The sequence below is a fragment of the Indicator indicator genome, chromosome 17 (genome assembly GCF_027791375.1).
Source record: "Indicator indicator isolate 239-I01 chromosome 17, UM_Iind_1.1, whole genome shotgun sequence".
Taxonomy (NCBI): Eukaryota; Metazoa; Chordata; class Aves; order Piciformes; family Indicatoridae; genus Indicator; species Indicator indicator.
In genome coordinates this window covers 20,219,339-20,225,444 of record NC_072026.1, presented here as the reverse complement: position 1 = coordinate 20,225,444, position 6,106 = coordinate 20,219,339, and positions in this window count along the sequence as shown.

The following is a 6,106-nucleotide window of genomic DNA, read 5'->3' as shown; positions in this document are numbered from 1 at the left end:
CTCTGTATGCTTTGGGTTATCCTTGTCACTATGGTTTGTAGTTTGTTGGTGTTTTTTTTTTTTTTTTTTTGTAGTTTCACCAATTGCTTTTCCATTTAAACTTTCCATTACTCTCCAATCTGTTTGTGTGAGTGTCATTCTTTTATCCCTCTCAGGGCAAGAGAGGATCTGTCTGGCCTCAAACCAGCACACTCTTATTCCAGCCCAGTGTATTATCCATCCTTTTATTCTAAGCCATTTATGTCATGCCCAGACCCTACCCTTTCCAGCTGTTTACTACTACTTTTCCTGTCATGGACACAGATAACATTTCCTTAATCTATGACCTACCTGTTGTTGGGTTAAGATTTGTCCCTCCCCCCAGCAATCTGAGATTCACGTTCCCTGAGAGTTACCTCCAGAATAAATCACCAGACTAGCTCAGGAAGGTTTGGAAGCAAAATGAGGCTGTATTTTCAAAAAAGGTGAATATGTAATTATGTAAGGTGATAAGACATATACAAAATATATTTGGAACTTATCAACAGTACAAGCACCCCTTTGTACAGATCTACACCTCCCTGGGCAGCCCCGAGGGACTGCTAGCAGTCTCCTCCCCTCTCCCTTCCCTGGTACCTTCACAGACACAGTAACAGTCAGTTGAGCCAGCAGAAAGTCAAAAGGGAGGTAAGGCAGGGAGCCATGCAAGCACTAGCTGCAGAGAGAGAAGCAGCAAAAAGGGCAGGAGAACATCTGTCTAACCAGGTATCTGGCAAGCAAAGGGGAAGACACAAACTTAGGTATTATTCTGTGTCCAATCCCCAATTTTATTTACCTTAAAGTCTCTGGAAAATTCTTACACTTATTTTGCAATTAGGAACCAGCTCCAATCCGTAACAATCCAACCTTTTTATATCATTGCATTGTTTGCATGAAGTCATCCATCTAATTAAAAAAACACTATCTGTGATGAGTAATAGAAATTCAGGTTTCAGTTCATTCTCCATTCTGGCTATCTCAGATGTGAGTCAATGCAGAGGTTCAGGAAAGTCTGTCTCTCAGCAGATGAGATGAAAACAGGGTTTTTCCAGGTGACTCGGAGTTTGTGCTCGTGTACTGTAGGTTCTTCATCAAGTCTTCTTTTGGGTGCTGTGTTGTATCTGAAAAGAAACTCAAGAAACTCCTAATGCCCAAAGTGTAACACCCACTCTGCTAGTGTGTCCGCTGAGTTAATTTAGTCCATGATTTTGGGGCACCATCTGTAATAACAGTCTTGTTGGTGCAGTGGAGATGGTGGTGGATTGCTTGTGTGCTGCATCCACAGCTTGAGGCTGGTGTGTCTGCTGCAGCCCATGCTCATGATCCATGAGTTTAAGATGCTGATCTTGAGGAAGTTGCTGGCTGCCAGTTGATGAAGCCAGTTCAAGTTCTGTCACCGCTGCCCTCCCTCATCCCTCATTAATTTGAGTGCCTCTTCCTGTAATATCAGTTGTAAGACACACTGCAGCTGTGGTGCTGATGTCACACCATGGCAGAGCCATTTCACAGTGAACATCACATTTAATTCCCTGGCCCTTCTCACCCAAACTTAAATCCTCTTGAAGTGCACGTTGGACCCACCCATCAAGTGCAGCCATATCCTTGAGAAAAAGCAGGCCCACAGATGAGCTTGGCTTTGCCTGAAGCAGACTAAGCTAGACCATTTTCCCTGGCAGATTCTTCACATGCACTGTGGAGACTTTCTCCCCTTCTACAGCAGGTGGTCTTTGGACTGGGCAGGGACAGCTCAACTGGCAGATCCTCTGGTGTTAGCTGACCAGGGGGCTTCATTTTGCTTCCTAATCTGAGCAGGAATAAATCATACAAACAATCGATCCCCACGTTGGGCGCCAAAAATAAAAAGTGTGTCAGTGTGAGCTGAAATTCCCCCCCCACCGACAATAACCAGGCTAGCTCAGTCTGGAAGCAAATGAAAGCTGTATTTACAAGCAGAGTCTAAAATCTACGATGAAATGCAATGAATATGTACAAATATACAAAATTCACAACATTTACAAATATATACAATCAACAGAAAAAGCACAACCGATCTCCCTTTGCTTCCCCCCAAGGGGACCCTCCCAAAGGGGCCTCCCTCTCCCAGGAGCTTCCCCCTCAGACCCCCCTGGACAGAGAAGCAGAGTTAGTTGAGCAGAAAGTTGTTAACTTAGCTGCCAAGGTCAGTGTGTGTTATCTTCAGCCAGAAGAGAAGAAGAAGAAACAGCAGCCAGACAGCCCAGCAACTGCCCCCACTGCCGAACGCAGAATGTGCAGAGTGCCCACTTTGTTTTGGGTAATAGTTCTTAAACATTTCTATCTATCCAATGGAAGTGTTTAGAACAATCGTTATTTTGCTTTCTTACACCCAATAGTGACTTATTTATACTATTTCACTTTCTCTGTTCTGAACTTTGCAAGGAAAAATTAAAAAGACAGTTTCAAACCATCACAGGGAGGTTCCACTCCCAGTTGCTCTCTGTCCTTTTTAAACAGTCCATTGCTCTTCCCAGAGGCTGGTGCGGGATAGGAGGTGTGACACACCCACTTGATGCCGTGCTCCTTGGCCCAGGTGTCTCTGAGGCTGTTTCAACATCTTGTACATCTAAGCCTGAAGTGAATCCCACCTCCTCTTGTCTTTGTCATGGCCATGTAGGTAAAACCACAGAGTACCTTGCAGTATGGATTGGCCATGTAGGTAAAACCACAGAGTACCTTGCAGTATGTATCGTCCATGTTGCCGTGAGCTACTCCTGATAGCTGAGGCATGGGCTCATGCAGATAGGGAGTAGGACATGTCTTCTTTGGACTGCTGAGACTCTTGGGACAGTTCTTCCACAAGTGAGAGGGAAGAGAGAGATTCCTCATATTGCTGGAGCTGGCCAGCCAATTTATCCACCGTTTGTCCTTGGCCTGCTTTCTAGGACACTGCTGCCACGGAGTTGGCCTGATGGTGTGCTCTTGACAGAAACTTCTGCCACATGGCTGGTGTGCATTGGACTCCATCTGGATCTGCAGATCATTCCATATACAAATCACATCCAGCATAGCTACTTCCCTCAGGTACTGGCTATCTCTCTCCATGGTTGTCCACTTGGCTTGTAGCATCTTCCTTGAAGGGGTACCTGTCCTTCTCAGATGGCAGAAATTGCGTCCAGAGGCAGAGGGCTCGTGCCTGTTTCCCAGTTGCCCTGTCAATGCCCCCTTCCCTAGACACGGCCCCAGTTGCTTGGCTTCCCTGGCCTCTAATTGCAAACCACTGGCCCCATTACCCCAGCACTGGAGCAGCCAGGTGCCCGTGTCCTTGCCTGGATGGTGGCTGAAAACCTGTCACTTCTCTCATAGCTCACTCAGGGAGAGACACCAAGTGATTGCTCTGGCTCCTCCTCCTCTTCCCATGCTGGCCCTGGTTCCCCACTGTCCCTTGTGACACAACTGATTTGTGGCTGCATTTCTGCCTGTGCAGGGCTGGCTGCTCCTCTGGTGCATCTGCCATGCCTGGGGCTGGGGCTTGAGTAGCAATGGTGCTTGCTGGTCTGTCTTTGGACTCAGAGAGCTTCTCTGCCCCTTTTCTTCCCTTTTTCTCTTGGGGACACTGGACAGTCATGAGAAGGGCTCAGCAGGCAACCAGGTTGGAAAAGACCTCAAGATCATCAAGTCCAACTGATCACCCAGCTCTAATTAAATCAACCAGACCATGGCACTAAGTGCCTCGTCCAGGCTCTTCTTAAACACCTCCAGGGATGTTGACCCCACCCCCTCCCTGGGCAGCACATTTCAATGGACAGTTTCTCTGGGAAGAATTTCTTTCTAAGATCAAGCCTAAACTTCCTGCTGCACAGCTTGAGACTGTGTCTTCCTGTTCTGTTACTGGTTGCCTGGGAGAAGAGACCAACCCTCACCTCGTTGCAACCTCCCTTCAGGTAGTTGTAGAGAGCAATGAGGTCTCCTCTGAGCCTCCTCTTCTCCAGGCTGAACAGCCCCAGTTGGAGTACAGCCTCTCCTCAGAGGGCTGTACTCCAGACCCCTCCTCAGTCTTGTTGCCCTTCCCTCCAGCATCTTAACATCTTTCTTGAATTGAGGAGCCCAGAACTGGGCACAGTACTCAAGGTGTGGCCTAACCAGTGTTGAGAACAGGGCAGAATGACTTCCCTGCTCCTGCTGGCCACACTATTCCTGATCCAGGCCAGGATGCCATTGGCCTTGGCCACCTAGGCACACTGCTGGCTCATGTTCAGCAGCTGTCAACCAGTACCCCCAGGTCCCTTTCTGCCTGGCTGCTCTCCAGCCACTCTGTCCCCAGCCTGTAGCACTGCATAGGGTTGTTGTGGCCAATGTGAGGAATCCAGCACTCAGACTTGTTAAACCTCATTCCCTTGGACTCTGCCCATCTGTCCAACTGGTCAAGGTCCCTCTGCAGAGCCCTCCTACCCTCTAACAGATCCACTCCTGTTCCCAGCTTGGTGTCATCTGCAAACTTACTGATGACTGACTCAATCACCTCGTCCAGATCATCAATAATGATATTGAACAGGATGGGGCCCAACGCTGATCCCTAGAGGACACCACTAGTGACTGGCTGCCAGTGGCACCATTCACCACCACTCTCTGGGCCCCGGCACATCAGGGTGGTTTCTGTCCCTCAGGAAGTGCCAGGCTGGCAACAGATTTTTCCCAAATATTTTGCTCAGTATTCTGCAGTTCTCCAGGGGTGAAATTCTGAAATGCCACTGTGCTGCTGTCCCACATACCCTGCCACTCCTAACTGCCTTGGGACACATCTCTGGGTGGTATTCTTGGAAAAACTGTGTAACGCTGGACCTAGGACACATTCAGAAGACATATTCACAGTAAGAGCATGACTTGGGCATCCCAAGAATGTTAAAATAGTCTCTAAAGCTTAGAAAGTCTCCCCCATCTCACCCACAGATTGTGTGATGGTGCTGATAACAGTACCACAGAGAAGGCCTACCTTAACCTCACAACCAATGCTGCAATTGTATCATAAGTCAACATTACCCAATATAGCAACATGAGGGTCCTGACATGCGTCCTCAAGGTGATCAATATCACCTGAAGAGTGTATGCAGCAGTCCAGGTGATACCACAGTGTTCCAGTGAGCTCTTTTTTGATGAGGAATTAATTACATGTACCACTGGTGCCGATAGCTACATCTTTAGTATAAAGGTGAACGAGGCTGCACTGGAGTGCTGCAAAGTATGGAAACTGAAAGCAAGGCACAACCCCATAAGCTACCCAGTATCCCAAAATCAGAGGCCGCTCCCAAGCCAAGTGCAGCTAACTTACCCTAAACACCCATGTCCCATGGCTCCTGCCCCCATGCAACATGCTCTATGGGGGGAGCCCCGGTTTTCTTCCTGGTCTTCTTCTCGGGTGTGCTGCCTGCAGCAGTCCCCGATAACAACTTCTCCATCCTTACCACTAATTACACGCCCTATCTACCTACAAAGCCTATATACACCCTTGCACTAAATCTGTAATGTGTTTTTTATGCAGAACTATCTACAGCTATATACACTGAGTCCACAGGCACATGTCCTTGCCAGCTACCCACCCATCAGCAAGCCCTGCACCTCTTTACTACATACACATGGTTCCAGCTACAAGCCCCACTGCAAACTGCATCCCACGGTGCCCCCTGCAAGCAGCCCCCTGCTCACTGGCCCCACACCCCACCAGCTATGAGCTCCCCAGGAGGTCATTAAAACTCACCGAATCCATAGCTCTCCCCTTTACCGGCTACCTATCCACTGGCAAGACTGTGAACCTGGCAAATTCACTGCATCCTGGTGCGTCTAGCAGCCCCCCCCACTCAGAGCCACAAGAACACCTCTCAGGCCACGGCACGTCTTGCAAACAGTCCTGCTGCTTACAAGCCCCGTGAAAGTCAGCAAGTCCGCAGTCCCAGCCAGCCTCCTGCTGGACAGTCCTGCAAACCCTGAAACAATTACACTGGCACCTAGAAATTCCTCATCCCATCCTCATCACCATTAATGTTCCAGGGAGCTGGTTTTTGATAAGGAATTAATTAATTACACGTACCACAGGTGCTGATAGCTACGTCATTAT